Below are 16263 nucleotides of genomic sequence, written 5' to 3'. Positions count from 1 at the left end.
GTGAAATGATTAAATCAAGCTAATGAACATATGTATCCCTCACATCTTTGTTCGTGGTAAGAACATTTAAGATCTAATCTCCTGACAATATTCAAGTATTCAATCCGTTGATATTAACTGCAGTCACCACGCTGCACAGAAGGGCAACAGAACTTATTCCTCCTGTCTGACTGAAACTTTGTACCCTTCGACCCTTCCATCTTATCTACCCCAAGACCTCTTTGTCCACTTCCACTTTGTAAGATTCCACATATAAGTGAGATCCTGCAGCATCGTACTTTCTGTCTGGCCTGTTTCATGTAACATAATGTGCTCCAAGTTCATTTTAGCCTGGAACTGTTTCACGGTTTGTCTTCCATGACATTGACACTCTTGAAGAAATGCAGGCTGATTCTTGTGTAGAATATCCCTTAATTTAGGTTTGCCTGATGTTTCCTCATGATTAGAATCAGATTGTGCATTGGGGGCAGAAGTATTTAAAAATGTGCTGTAGCCCATGATGTTATTCCAATAAAAAACTTGAATGTAATTATTTATGTGATTCAGAAATCGTTTCCAATCTTCCAAACCACTCCAAGTCACTTGAATCTTAGTGTGACAAAGTCTGGCTTTTCTGGTGGGCTGGCTCGTTTCTCACTGGGATGGAAGAAAGTATGTCTTCTAAAAGTCCTTTTATTAAATGAAACATCCATTCAATGTTCTTAGGGTCAGTGTCTCAAGAGCAAAAGTTACTTGTTCCTCTGTCAACCGTGACATTGTTAAGGTTGGAATGGCAGGATGATACTTACCTGGGGAGCACCTGTCTCTGTCCACAGGCTGAAGACTTTTCTGAGGATAACAAATGGATGCTACCACTCTATTCTCATCTCATGCTTTTTTTTTGTTTTTGTTTTTGTTTTGGAGTTGGAGTCTCACTCTGTCACCCAGACTGGAGTGCAGTGGCCGCTCTCGGCGACTGCAACCTCGACCCACTGGGCTCCGGCAATCCTTCCGCCTCAGCTTTCCAAGTAGCTGGAACTACAGGCGCGTGCTACCACGCCCGGTTCATTTTTTGATTTATTGTAGAGATGAGGTCTCTCCAAGTTGCCCAGGCAGGTCTCGAACCCGCGGGCTCAGGCAATTCACTCACCTCGGCCTCCCAAAGTGCTGGGATTACAGGCTGAGCCACCGAGCCCGGCCTCGTCTCATGTTTTAACTGGACGTTATTTTCTTTCAAACGAGCAAATCACGTGAAATAGCAAAGCCACTAAGACTGGAATGTATCTTAGATTAATCTCAATATTGACTGTGAATCCTTCTAAAACATTTTGACATTAGAAATAAAAATGAAGAATTTCAATTTGCCATGTCCAGGTTTGGGCGTCAGAGTTACAAGCATGAACCATTTTTGGAACTTCTTTTACAAATCCTCCATTATTCAACCTCCGAGGCCCAGGTCAAAAATCACTTCCTCTGTGACTCCCATTCCCCATCAGAAGGAAGTCTTTTTCTCTACATGCTGTCATGAAACTTTGTCAAAGCACTTACTGCACTCTGCCTTATGTTATTAAGGCTTCTGAACATGCCTGCTTGAGTCACCAGAGATTGTGAATTCATCTTGATGTATACCAAGCGTGTGTTCTATGTGCCCAATACTGTATTGTGTGCCGAGGATAAAAAGTGAAATAAGCCACAGCCCTTTTCTTCATGGAATTTTCAAACAGAAAATGTTAGCAGGGCTTTGAGTCTAGGCGTGAAGTGAGCAGCATCTCTGTTGACAGCCCAGCGGTGACGAGAATTCTGTTGGCCGGCTGACATCCGTCTTAGAGAAGAGTCATGAGAAAGTTAACCTGCGTTGCTTCTGGAATAATATTCCCTTCACACCTGAAGTTTTTGGTGGGTGGGATCCTGCTCCCTGCTCTCTGGTAGGTGTTTGTGGTTGGGTTGCACATTTCAGAGTGGAGACCGGGTCCTCCCCCTGTGTGTAACTCCTTTGCATCTGAGAGAAGAACGAACATGGTGTGGATACACAACTGAAGCAAACTTTTTAATTGTCTTATTTTGAGGATCTGTTTTCATGAGCTCGAGCTATTTGTGACTCCACATCTATATGTATGAAGCCTCGATGAGCTACAATTTACATGCCATCACATTCCCCTGTTGTAAGTGTGCGGTCCGATGGTTGCTATCTTTACGGGGTGTGCAGCCATCACCATGAACTTATTTTAGAGCACTCCCCTTAACCCCAAAGAGACTTTGAGCCATTTATGGCTACTCCCTGTCTCCGTGCCCAGCCTCTGGCTGCTGTTTGCCCACGTTCGGTCCCTACAGATTTGCCTTTTCTGAACACTTTTCAAAAATGGAATGCTACAACATGTGGGCTTTTACGACTGGCATCTTTCATTCGGCGTATTATTTTTGAGGTTCACCCATGCTGTAGCATGTATTTGTACTTTAAACTTTTTACCTTTATTCTTCGAAACACTTCCAAGTATAGTGTACGACCGCAGGCTTTAGTGACAAAGAATAAATCTTTCGAAAACTACCTCAATTATGGCACCGTCTAGATTTTTCACAAGCTGTTCTTGGAGGTGAAAACACAAAGTAAATGCAGATGGCTCCATTGTTCATTCATCATTCCTATTATCAGGGAAATTTGTTTTAAAATGAATCACTAACATGCTATTCTGGGATAAAGAAAGCGTACTATAGCTGTTAAATGTCAAAGTTAACCCACTCAGCCAGCTGCGGGTGGCTCACGCCAGCACTTTGGGAGGCTGAGGCAAGAGGATTGCCTGAGCCCACAGGTTTGAGACCAGCCTGGACTTCATAGCAAGACCTTGTCTCTACAATCAATCAAAAATACTAGCCGGGCGTGGCGGCGCATGCTTGTAGTTCCAGCCACTTGGAAGGCTGAGACGGAAAGATCACCTGAGCCCAGCAATTCGAGACTGCGGTGGCTGTGAGCTTGCCACTGCACTCCCGCCTGGGCGACAGAGAGACTCCAACTCAAAATTTTAAAAAATCAGCCCACTCAAACAACCACTCAACTTTCCAAATCAAGTAGATCAGCATGAATTACAATGAAATAACCGTCTTAGCACATTGCAGCAAAGGGAAATTGACCTACTTGCCATAGATGCCGCAATGAAAGAACACATACAACAAGTGGCCCTGTGATACTCATGAAAAGCATAAATGATAGTCACAAAAAATGTGAAATATTGAACAGCAAGGATTTTTTTCCTAGAGATAGAGGGAAACACACATATTGACCACAATCAATAGACGAAGTAGCATTACATTACCAAACACATCTTTGGAAAAACAGATAAATCATGGACATGATCTTCAAAATGTTTGTTAAAATACATAATTAGGCTGGGTTCGATGGCTCAGCCTGTCATCCCAGCATTTTGGGAGGCCGAGACAAGTGGATTGCCTGAACCCGTGGGTTCAAGACCAGCCCAGGCAACTGGGCGTGACCTCGTCTCTACAATAAATCAAAAATTAGCTGGGTATGGTAGCGCACGCCTATAGTTCCGGCTACTTGAAAGGCTGAGGCGCAAGGATCACCAGAGCCTAGCAGGTCGACGCTGGGGTAGCCGTGTGTCACTGCACCACTTCAGCCTGGGCAACAGAGTGAGACCCTAACTCAAAAAAACACATAATGAGCTGCCCAGAAATTTCAAAACATTAGGATAATTTTCTGCTTAGAAAAGCAGAGTGGGAATGTGGGACAAGTGAGCTCTGGAACAGGAATCCAAGAGCCTACGTTCTGATGCTAGCTTCCTCCCTGGATGGTAACGGAGGATGACCCTCAGTTTTCCACTCTGTAAAACAAGTGGAAATACTTCCCAACTGATCTTATTGTTTTGTTATGAAGAGGTCATTCAATAGACCTCATAATTATTACTTAGCCAGTGTTCTCATCAGCATTACAACAAAACAGAATCTATGTCAGGTTATATTAGAGTCATTAAGGTTTGCTTTGAATCAAGTGTTCATTCATGAAAAGGAGCAGACATTCTTCTGTTGGCTTAGAAAAGAGAAGAATTCAGTGGTCTGAAATATATTTCAAAACTCTTTCTTTCTTAATTTTTTTTTTTTTTTTTTGAGTCGGGATCTCACTCTGCAACCCAGGCTGGAGTGCAGCGGCACAATCACGGCTCACTGCAGCCTCGACCTCCTGGGCTCAGGTAATCTTTCCACCTCAGCCTTCCAAGTAGCCGGGACTACAGGCGTGCATCGCCATCACACCCAGCTAATTGTAGAGACGAGGTCTTGCTATGTTGCCCAGGCTGGTCTCAAACTCCCGGGCTCAAGCAATCCTCCTACCTTGGCATCCCAAAGTGCTGAGATTACAAACGTGAGCTACCGCATCTGGCCTTGCTTTTTTCTTGAATCCCCAGCCTTAAGAAAACTATGCTATTTACTTTTGTGTATGTACATTTTCCTTTTGATTTGAATCCTGGGCTCTTTTGAATAGTATCTTTCTCTGTCAAAGTGCAGGAAGTCTTTATTATTTGCCTTTGGTCTTAGGAAATATCAGTCAGAATAAAATCCTTGATCTTCGTCTTGGGGGCTCTATGTACAAGACACTGTGTTGAAATAGTACAAATGTATGTGTCTGGGAATTTCAGGCCCTACAGTTCATTACTCAAAAATTTAAATGGAACAAAACTTGACTTTAGGCTGAAACCAGACTATATATTGTATCTCAACATGCAAAAGAGAATTTCATGAGCTAAACATCCAGCAAGGACTGTTGAGTGCTATTTCAAGTGTGTAAATTTCTTGTCTGAGGTGATTAAGCCTCTAGACCCCTCCAAGAGGAAAAGTGACACACCATGAAGAATCACTGCCTGTCAGTCATCGTAGCTCTACGGCACCCCAGACTCCAATGTAGGCTACTCATGGCATAAGGGCAGCAAATGGAGACACACCACTTTGGACATGAACATGGGGTTTGCAGTCAAATGAACCCGCACTGAAATCACCACTGACTGGCCTTAGGACCGTGGACAAGTTACATAACCTTTCCAGGTCTCAATTTTCTTACTCCTAAAGCAGGAAGGGTAATATCTACCTACAAGACTGTTGTGAGGCTTACATGATATCATCTATATGAAGGTATTTAGCACAGTGCTTGGGTCATTGTATAGGGAGCAATGTGTGACCGAGGCAGAGAGAGGCTGTTCAACAAAACTACAAGTGGCCAGTGTTCAGGTCATACAAGGAAGTAGCAAGAGAGAGAATACAAGACAGTCAGGGGCCACTTAGGAAGGATTTACCAGGCTTTTTATCTTGAACACTAAGGGTGATTTCTAGGAGGAGGCTGTAGGAGTGGGAATAGGGGGTGTATTTCCGATTCTTCTTTAAAATCAATCCCCTCAGCTGCAATTTGGAGGATGAACTGGAAGATCGGAGTAAGAGCAAAGGCATAGGAACCTGTTGGGTTCACCAACGTTTGTAGAAAGAGAAAAGAAGAGGAGTTTGTTAAGAGGGTAACAGCATAGATGAGGTCTCACTATGGTGCCTAGGCTGGTCTCAAACTTCTGGCCTCAAGCAATCTTCCTGCGTCGGTCTTCCAAAGTGCTGAGATTACAAGTGTGAACCCCCATGGCTGGCTGATGTTTTTAATTTGCTAAGAAATGTGGCTTGCCATAGTGGAAGGGCCATCGTGTGATTAAATAACATGATGCAGACCAGGCATGGGGGCTCACACCTGTCATCCCAGCACTTTGGTAAGCCAAAGTGAGAGACTTGCCTGAGCCCAGGAGTTTGAGACCAGCCTGGGTAACGTGGCGAGACCTTATCTCTACAATTTAAAAAAAAATTAGCCAGGCATGGTGGCACACGTCTGTGATTCCAGCTATCTGGAAGGCTGAAGCAGAAGGATCACCAGAGCCCAGCAGGTTGAGGCTGCGGTAGCTGTGATCATGCCGCTGCACTCCAGCCTGAGTGACAGAGTGAGACTCTAATTCAAAAATAACTAAATCAATAACATGATACATAAAAAAATCTAGCACACATTGAGTTTAATTTTGTTATGTGAGGTACCTTGGCAACATCCAGAGAAAGGGGTTTGGTAGGTGGATGGACACACAGGTCCAGAGGGCACAAGTATTATTGAAATGCTAAGGGTTCTGTCAGGCTCTGCTACTCACTGCACAGACAGCCAATTGCCAAGTCAATGAGGACTGCCAGGGAAAAGGGCTTTTTGCTTGGGTGGCATCAGCCAAGGAGAATGGGAGATTGTCTCAAATCCATCTCCCCATCCAACTGAAGCCAAGGTTTTATATAGTGAGCGGGAACACAGAAAACAGGAATGATGGAGGGATAAGAAAGAGGAGTTGGTAAACAGGAATTAGGGAGGAGTCTGGCATCTCATTGTCTGGATGTAGTGATCTGGTGAGTTTCAGTTCCTTAACTCCATAGGCCTGAGGGTGGGTTTCCTGAGAAAGGAATCCAGATAAGACAAACGTTCATTTCTATATTTGTATAAAAAAAAAAACAACCCTGTAACTATTAGTTCTGTGGGGAAGCTGAACTGGTTTAACAAAGGAGATTAAGCACCGTCTGTACACAGGGCAGGAGCTGAAGCCATAAACATTGATGAGAACACCCAGAAAAATAGCTGTGGTTAGAAGAAGACTGAGAGTAGAACCAAAGGAGGGGCTAATTGTGAAAGGCAGTCAAAGGAGATCATCCTTTAAAAAAGACTGAAAAGAACTGTTCAGAGATAAAGGCGGCATATGAGAAAGGCTGCATACATGATATGGAGGTTTCTGGTATTCCATTAATAAATTGTGACCATGGGGCTGGGTGCTATTATGATAGTATTATGCCTAGAGACCCAAAGACATCAGAAATCTCTGCTCTTCAGGAGAGTCTTGAGTGGCAGTGACAAAGTTTGCCACATACTATTATCCTGATAGTGCTTGGTTGCCAAAACTCAAAGTAGAGGACAGGAGGGTTGAACTGGACTGGCCACATGGAACACACCAATTTTTCCGAGACTAATTAGACCTAAAAAGTTTTAGATAAAGGACAAAGTCAATACAACTACCAGGTCAGAAGGAAACAAAAACAGAAAAAGACAGAAAGGGGCGTGGAGAATCCAGGACTCAAGGCAAGAGCCAGAGGGGCTGGAAAAGCTGACACAGACCAGCTTAGGGGCTGACTTCAGCCTCCTAATTCAGCAGCCCCCAAAATTTTATACCTATATCAGAATCCCCAGGAGGTCATGCTGTTTCCCACCAGAGAAACTTCCCATCAAAGTTTCTGATCCAGCTGATCTGGCATGGGGCTGTAGAGTGTGGGTTTCTAGAAAGTCCCAGGGTATGCTAATGCTGCTGGCTCAAGAACCACTTTTTGACACTCACTGACCTAAGGATATTGGAGTCAATTCTAAAATCTTTTGGAACCACAAAGGGCTGCTTTCTTTAACTCACTCATTCTGGTAATTGACATATTTCATCTGGTTAAAAAAACTGCCATAACTAGGTTTGTGATATATTTTGCATGAAGGTGTGAGAGCAATTATTCCATCTTAGGGAAATAAAACATACAACCTCCAAACTGTTGATGAAAAAGTCAAACATTGTAAATATTTGAAGGAATTTATTCTGAGCCAAATATGAGTGACCATGGCCCGGGGTATAGTCTTAAGAGATCCTGAGAACATGTGTCCAAGGTAGTGAGGGTTACAGCTTGGTTTTATATATTTTAGGGTGACAGAAATTATAGGCAAAGGCATAAATCAATACATGTAAGGTATAAGGTATAAGATATACATCCCCCAGAAAGGTAGAACATCTTGAAGCAGGATGAGGGGGGCTTATAAGTAACAGGTCGATCAAAGATTTTCTGATGGGCAGTTGGTAGAGTCAAGCTCTCTCGGTTCCCTTGAAATTTGAAATCAATATGCTTCAGTTAAGATAAGGGAGGTTGTATAAGCCAAGATTCTCTTTTATGTTGATGAAGCCTCTAAGTAACAGGGATTCAGAGAACGTAGGCACTAAATGTCTCTTCTGGGGCCTTAAAAAGGTGTCAGACTCACTCAACCTGTCATCCCAGCATTTTGGGAGGCCAAGGCCAGAGGATTGCCTGAGCCCAGGGGTTCAAGAAAATATAGTGAGACCTCATCTCTACAATAAATCAAAAAATCAGCCGGGCGTGGTAGCGCACGCCTGTAATTCCGGCTACTCGGAAGGCTGAGGCGGAAGGATCGCCGGACCCCGGAAGGTCGAGGCTGCGGTGGCCGGGAGCGGCCACTGCACTCTAGCCTGGGCGACAGAGTGAGACTGCAACTCAAAAAGAAAAATAAATAAGGTGTCAGACTCTTTAGTTAGATTCCTCCTGGATCTGAGAAAGACCTTGAGAAGGAAATCCTCTACAGATGTAAATGTTTCCAAGAGACAGCTTTGCAGGGCCATTCCAAAGTATGTCAGAGAAATATATTTGGGGGTAAACTATTTGCATTTCCCTTAGGGACTGCTCTCTGTCATGTGATGTTGTTTCCAGAGTCAGACTGGAATTTGGTACCTCACTGCCACAGAGTCTGTTTTGTTAGTCTCGGGATCTGTTTTCACATTAATACTAGTCATTTGCACCTCAACTCCAAAAGGGAAGGTGTTCAATGAGGTATGTCTAATCTTCTTTCCTGTCATAGCCTGGAATTGAGTTCTTCAGGTTTCCTTTAGCCCAAAGAGAGTCTATCAGTCGGTCGCGGGGCGGGGGGTGGGGGTTGCTTAGAATTTTTCCTTTGTTTTACAAAACCCGAGATCCCAAAAAGAGTGCCCCAGTTGAAGAAGCCACCAGGGCTGCCTTGTTAAGAGCCTCCTCCCCCTTGAACATGTCTCAATCCAACTACTGGACCCGCTTCCCTCAACCTGGGTCCCCAGAGGGTCTTGTTCCTACTTGGGTGTTCTCATCAGAGCCATTTCGTTTCCGTTGCTCCAGATCAGAATCCATTCCCCTTCAGCTAGTAAACCACGCTGTCACTTTCTCAAGCACATTTTTGTAAAGGCACACTCTGCTTGTTGATGGATGGTGAGCAAAAGTCTCCCCTTGGTGCCCTTTTGTGGAGCTGTAGCAGGCTAGAACTATCAAAAAGCTTTTATTAAATGCCAAAGGAGAAAAAACTGGAAACAAACTCAGAGCACACTGCGTTTCCAGACAGGAGAGCTTTAAGCTTCTGTTCCTATCATGACAGACTTAATCCAAGCACTCAGAGCCCCTGTCTTGTCCTGTGACCAGCCAGAGATGTGTACTTCGAGTGTCCAGCCAGTCTGATCACTAGCTTTCCTCTTGGGTAAAGACCAAAAAAGGACACTCCCTTTCAGAAGGTTCCCCCCTTCTCTATTTTTGGTGTGTAATCTGAGAAGGACACCATCCCGCTGGGGGCTGTATCCCTGCAAACAGCCTCCGCTCCTGCTATGTGAAACCCCCATAATGATGTTACAAGACATACCGTGTTCTACCATCAGATGTCTTTGGAAAATGCTGTTATACAGAGTCATACAAAGTTCAGCAGGTGTGTCTTTCCCAAACTTGTTGGGCCATAAAATCTCTCTTTATTGTTTTTTCTTCATATCATCTCTTGGGGCCAGCATTGTCGGGCCACTTTGGCAACACCATCTGAATATTCGTCCAGTAGCCAGGGTGTTCATTTCATGAGACTGTCACCACCCCAGGTATGGAGAGTGAGGGGGAGTCATGCCAATGGACACACTTAGGATTGAGGTAGTAGATGTTTCTAAAATGGTTGAAGTTGGGTGTGATCCCAGTGACTCAAGCCTCCCATAATTGGGCGGAAGTCCTGAGGAAGGAGAGTCATTCCAGGCCTGGGACAAGTCCCTTGACTTCCCTTCTGCAGCATTTGCTTAACCCTGAGGCACTGGGGAAGCAGTGGGGAAGACGAAAGCCCCTCCTAGGATAGGAGATCCGATGCCGTCGATGCAGGGCTGGGTCATGGTCCCAAAAGCTACCACAGATCATAGGACAAGTCACTTTGTCCCCCTGGGACTCAGTTTTCTCGTCAGCCAAATGATAATACGCATGGAATGTGCAGGTCAGTTCCAGATGGAATACCCTGGGATCCTGGGAAAGCCTAGGAGAGTCTCTGCCTCCATGAATTTCCCATGAATGTTAAGGTCTGTGGGGAGGGCTCCTTTGAAGTAGAGAGATCTCGAAGTTCCCGGAGCATGCCTTTGCGCAGGCCTCTGGAATTTGGACTAACGTGGGGTCCTTCTTAAAAAGCAAGAAATCACAAGATTCCAGACATCAAAAGACCATGAAAGCATGCTCAGAAAGTTTTTGTGCAACACTTTAGTGTCTTCCAAAATATATTACCTAACATTTAGATCTGCTTTTAGGGCTGGGCACAGTGGCTTACTCCTGTAATCACAGGACTTTCAGAGGCAAGAGGATTGCCTGAGCCCAGGGGTTCGAGACCAACCTGAGCAACTTGGCAAGACTTCACCTCTCCAATAAATAAAAAAAATTAGCCAGACATGGTGGCGCATGCTGGTGCATGGTGGCGCATGCCTGTTGTTCTAGCTACTTGGAAGGCTGAGGCTGAAGGATCGCCTGACCCCAGCAAGTTGAGGCTGCGGTGGCCGTGATTGTGCCACTGCACTCCAGTCTAGGCGACAGAGTGAGACTGTCTCAACAAAAAAAATAGTTATGCTTTCAGCATCTCGTATGGAAAGATCACCCCACATGTCTTTACCTTTATAAAGGGAACTTTCCTCAATCTGGGTAGCTCCTTCGGGGGACAGGAAATATTTTTATCCTTTTTATGCCTTTTCTTGGGGCAGAGATGATTGGCATTCATGATACCTATTTGTGGTCCCATAACCTCAATTGAGGTGGGTTTAATAAACAGGTCTACTTCTGTTCTCTGGTGCCAAAGATATAAAAGAACAAATTGGATACATTTTTAGACAAAAAGCTATCTCCCAAGAACTTTCCAAGCCTAAGATAATCCATGCACTGCAACCTGTAACATTTTCACTCTTGTTTAATGCCTTTAGATATTGGTGCACTGAGAGTTCTTCACATTTTCTGTGACCAAGTGACCGTTGCTGTGTATGTGATGAGTATCGGGGCCTTCAGGTCTGTAGTGAAATCAAGAGGTTCCTGAAAGGCAGAGATGGGGACATTTAAGGCCAGTCCTGAAGAATGAGAAGGGTTCTGTCCTGTGAAGAGCCGAAAGGAGGGACACTTCAGACAGAGGAAAGGTCACAGGTAGTGTCTTTGAGGCAGGCAAAAACTTGAATGCTCAAGGAACAACAAGGACCACGAAGGGTTTCAACAAGGAAGACACCTGATCTGATTTGCAGTTTGTAAACTATCACCCTTCAGTTCCTGCAACAAGAAAGTATCAAAGGAGCTCAGGCCAGGGAGGGGGCCACTGGGGAATCCTTTTAGGGGATAATGGTGATTGGGACTAGAATGATGGCTGTGCAGATAAAGAATTGGCTAGATTAACAATACATTTTGGGCTGGATGCAGTGGCTCACACCTGTCATCCCAGGACTTTGGGAGGCCGAGGCAAGAGGATCGCTTGAGCCCAGGGGTTTGAGACCAGCCTGGGCAACTTGGCGAGACCTCGTCTCTACAGTAAGCCAAAAAAATTAGCTGGGTGTGGTGGCATGCGCCTGTAGTTCCAGTTACTTGGAAGGCTGAGGCGGAAGGATCGCCTGAGCCCAGCAAGTCGAGGCTGAGGTGGCCGTGAGCGTGCCACTGCACTCCCGCCGGGGCGATAGAGTGAGACTGACTCAAAAAAATAAAAAGGAATAAAAAGAAAAATATATTTTGGAGGAAGAACCAATGAACTTGCTAATGGGTTGGATGTAGCAGTGAGGAGAAGAGAGGAATTAAGGAGCGCCCCCAGGCTATATGCCTGAGCCCCCAAATGGATGGTGGCACTGAGACAGGAAGACTGTGGGAGGAACCAGTTTTAGAGAAAACTGAGCTGAAGATGCTGACTGGTTGTGCAAATGAAGGTGCCAAGTTGACAGTTGGTTGTAAGATATTACCTAACATTTAGATCTGCTTTTAGGGCTGGGCACAGTGGCTCACGCCTGTAATCCCAGCACTTTGGGAGGCAAGAGAATTGCCTGAGCCCAGGGATTTGAGACCAGCCTGGGCAACTTGGCAAGACCTCGCCTCTACAATAAATAAAAAAATTAGCCAGACATGGTGCCACATGGATTCAGAGGAGACATCTGGGATGGAGATACATACTTGGATGTCATCGGTTTATAACTGTTTTGTCACCCAGGCTGGAGTGGAGTGGCACTATCACAGCTCACCATAGCCTCGACCTTCTGGGCTCAGGTGATTCTCCTGCCTAGACCTCTTGAGTAAGCTAGGACTACAGGTGTGCATGGCCAATTTTTTTTTTTTTTTGGAGAGACGAGGTCTTGCGATGTTACCCGGGCTGGTCTCGAACTCCTGGGTTCAAGCAATCCCCCTGCCTGCCTCAGTCTCCCAAAGTGCTGGGATTATAGGCGTGAGCCACCATGCCTGGCCATGAGTCTAAGTGTTGATAGCACTCTCCCTAAGACACTCTGCTCAGCTGTTTCATCGCTGAGACTCCACTCCTAAACCCTACATGCTCTTCTATAGCCAGTTCACAGTTACCTCTTCTGTAAGCCGCCCCGTCTCCCAAGGCAGATGTCCCTGGGTCCCCATATCAAATTTCTTCCACTTCCTTATATTGCATTCTTTCCTGGAGTGTGTGTTTGACCTGTCTCCTCTGTTTGACCAGGTAACTCAAGGGCAGGTGAAGCCACGTTGAGGTGTGGACAGTAGATTTCTAAGAATCAAAGGAAATACGTAATGAAACCACAAGTGAAACGTGAGTCAGATGGGCAAGATACCCTGGCATGTGGTGAAGGGACTGAGGTCAGATGCCTAGTAGAACAGTGGTTCTCAAATGTTGCTGCCCATGCAAATGACCTAGGGAATTTGTAAAAACCTTGATGCTAGAGTTTCACCCCACCATGATCAAAACAGGCTTCCTAAGAATGATACCTAGGCTTTCGTGTTTTTTGAAGTTTCTCGGGTCATCTCCATGTACAGCTGCATTTGAGAATCAACAAAAACAGTTTTCCTCCTGCAGAGATCTGGAGGGTTTCTTGTTTGCCTGTGAGGTTTTCCAGACATGAGTGGTTAGTCTTATCCTCGTAGGGTATTTCTTTCCAGGCATAGATGAAAGCATCCATATAGTCAATTAATATTGCTTGAAACACTTCGCATGAGAATTCTTAAAGCCCCCCTGAGTTTATTTAAGGCCGTTTGATGCCTTGTGGGTCAAATACTTCTTAAATAACTAAATTAGTGCGGTCAATCAAGAAAAGAAGAAAACAACCTTACTAAAGTTCACTCTGTGACACATCATATGTTTAGACTGCTTTATGACTTGACAAAGAAGCGTTCGAGATGGATCACAGGTGACAGATGTGACTGCTTCTATGACAATGTGAGGGCCCATATTCCAAATTCAGTGGGAGCGTTGAATTCCATTTTCAACTAATGGAAATGAGCATTCCATGCGTTCATTACAGGTCAAGGGCATTCCCACCTGGAATGAGAAGGAATGCATTTCAGAATGTTTTACTTATACATTTTTTTTTTTGCCTTTTTTTATTTATTTTAAGGATGTGGAGTATAATTCAGGGTTAGGCATACAAATGGTACCCTTGTTGGCGAGGTGTGCCCCACTTCCCCAGGCAGATTCTCACTACTGCCAATCCCGTCCCACCCCACCCTCGGCAGTTTCCCACTACTGCCAATCCTTTTCTTACAGCAGAATGTTTTGTTGTGTGTTCTCCAAGTAATAAGAGTTAGTGAGGAGGTGGGTTCCCTGAAATACGTTTTGAAACTTTTCTCTATTGAAAGATTTCTGAGGGAATTCAGGATTTTTTTTTTCACGTCAATAAAAATGCTATTGACCCTCACGGACTTTCCAAAAGTTTAGTAAAAATCAAGAGAAATAAAGTTTTTCAGCCATCATCCTTGTCTTTTTCAGTGCCTCTATCCAGTTTGCAGGGAGGATGACGCTCTGATTTTAAGCACAATTAGAGATTTCTGAAAAGTGTTTTTTAGTTTTCCTTTGGAATGAAAGTTGAGGCTCTGACTTTGGTTGATGTTGTTACTGGTGAAAAGCAAGAAATGGTTTGGAGTTTTGCCTCCCGTGAAACAGAGAGAGCGCCAGAAAATGCACTGGGCAAAGCTGCAGAATCAGATGGCTTCAACACACAACTCTTATCCAGAAAAAGAGGCTTTGGAACATGTGTGTTTGCCAGGAAAGAAAACTGCTTTATTGAAAGATTAATTTTCAGATTAGTTTTGGGAAATTTGAGATAAATAAATGAGATCAGAGCAAAAAAACATAAGGCCTGGATCTCTTTTCCTGGGGTTTTCAGAAAATAGTTACCGCTTCCAATGAAATGTTTTGACATTTTCGGTAGGGAGAGAATGTTAATTGTAATATTATGTGTATGTGTTCTTAAAAACACTTGTGAATAAATCTTTTATTTGTTTTAAGAGTTTTCAGAAAGTGGCAACACTAGTAAAATGTGAGCTGTGTTTTTCGTCCCTTATGATAACTTCCATGCTTTCTAGGATGCCACGATTCGTGTTCCAAGTTCATGTATACCAGCTGGAGAACGTTCTTCCACTTGTTGTGTCTTCAGTTGTGGTTTTTCGAGGAGTCCCGTTACTCACCTCCACATGTGTCTGCCTGGGTTTCTTAAAGGTGGCACAACAGTGGTCCGCTTGACTGTGCCTTTTTTTTTTTTTTGATTTGGAGTCTCACTCCATCACCCGGGCTAGAGTGCAGTGGCATCCTTACGGCCACCCCAGCGTCGACCTGCTGGGCTCCAGCAATCCTTCTACCTCAGCCTTCCAGGTAGCCGGAACTATAAGTACCACGCCCGGCTAATTTTTTGATTCATTGTAGAGAGATGAGGTCTCCCCAAGTTGCCCAGGCTGTTCTCGAACCCGTGGGCTTAGGCAATCCCCTCACCTCGGCCTCCCAAAGTGCTGGGATTACAGATTTGAGCCACCACGCCTGGCCTACTGTGCCTTTAATATATGTGCTATTCAGCTACTTAGCGGCAGGCACTGTGATCATTGTTTTTTTTTAATAGCTACCACCTCCCTGCTCTGTGCTTAACAGACACCCAATAGTTTGTTGAATGACTATAAAACCTCCCTTTTTTTCTGCCATGTGTATCTACCCCAGAATTCCACATTGCAAGTGACTAGGGCTACGTGTCCAAAGCAAAGGTCTCACTGTTGAAAATTACAGTATTACATTGCATGTGGTCCCTCTGGAGGGAAATGCAACAAAGTCACACGCTCACGGACCACCAAGAATCCAAGTGCAGATGTCACCACCTGAGGCAGACTCCAGAAGAAAGAATGAGCCCCTAACATACAAAAAAGCAGTGTCCACCCTGACTGATGTCATGATCTAGAATCTATGCATAGTCATGACATGTGTGTTCTGGCCGCCACCCACAGAGGGAGAATGTTTTGAGTAACCATCTTAACACGCCTTTATGGTCTAATTTGGTATTTGTTAACTTCCCAGTTAAAAGGTACAGTGGTTCTTACAGAAAATACTTTTCCCTTTCAGATCACTATCTTTAAATGCCAAGTATAAGAATACGCCTTAAGTCACATTAAATCTTGAAAACCATCTCAAAAGCAGATCTGAATGGGAATGAAATTATAGGTGTACACAGTTGTTCACACACTACTGATCAGTGTGCCATCAAATACAAGCAGGAAATGAAAACTGACATAATATATGAGGTATTCCTCATAGAGGAACCATGACACCCTCTCTCTCCTATCCTCGTAAACAAAGCATAAACGCAGAACTGAACAGAGTTTAATTTAAGGGTTAAGGCTCATGTCAATTTGTGCTTATACTGTAGAAAATGACCAGGTGCAAGGAACCGAATAAAACAGACATCCGTGGCATTTTGCGATGCGCCCTTCCTTGGCATGTTTTAAAAGCCAGTGGGACCCATGTCACATGGGAAGAGGGTCGGATCCTGGTATTAAAAGCCAATCAGTAACATTCAACAACAGATTCAACCACTAACATTTGCACAACTAGATTAATGTTTTGGAGTCAGTCAGTCATCAGGCTCATTACTACTGGATTTTCTCTGGTTCATGCTAATAAACCAGATTATTGATTTTAGGATTTTCTTTGTATCCAAGGATATTCTCTAAGATGTCTTTATAATG

General features: G+C 44.3%; 1 protein-coding gene across 3 annotated transcripts in view; it reads left to right on the top strand.

Moving 5' to 3' along the window:
- THRB (thyroid hormone receptor beta) overlaps positions 1-16263 on the top strand; it is a 205783-nt gene that overhangs the window by 134068 nt on the left and 55452 nt on the right. The gene's annotated exons all lie outside the window — the stretch shown is intronic.

The sequence above is a fragment of the Carlito syrichta genome, unplaced genomic scaffold (assembly GCF_000164805.1).
Source record: "Carlito syrichta isolate Samal-C Ts95f unplaced genomic scaffold, Tarsius_syrichta-2.0.1 Scaffold135914, whole genome shotgun sequence".
Lineage (NCBI taxonomy): Eukaryota > Metazoa > Chordata > Mammalia > Primates > Tarsiidae > Carlito > Carlito syrichta.
The sequence above is the reverse complement of the archived record's forward strand: the minus strand, read 5'-3'. Positions and strand labels throughout refer to the sequence as shown.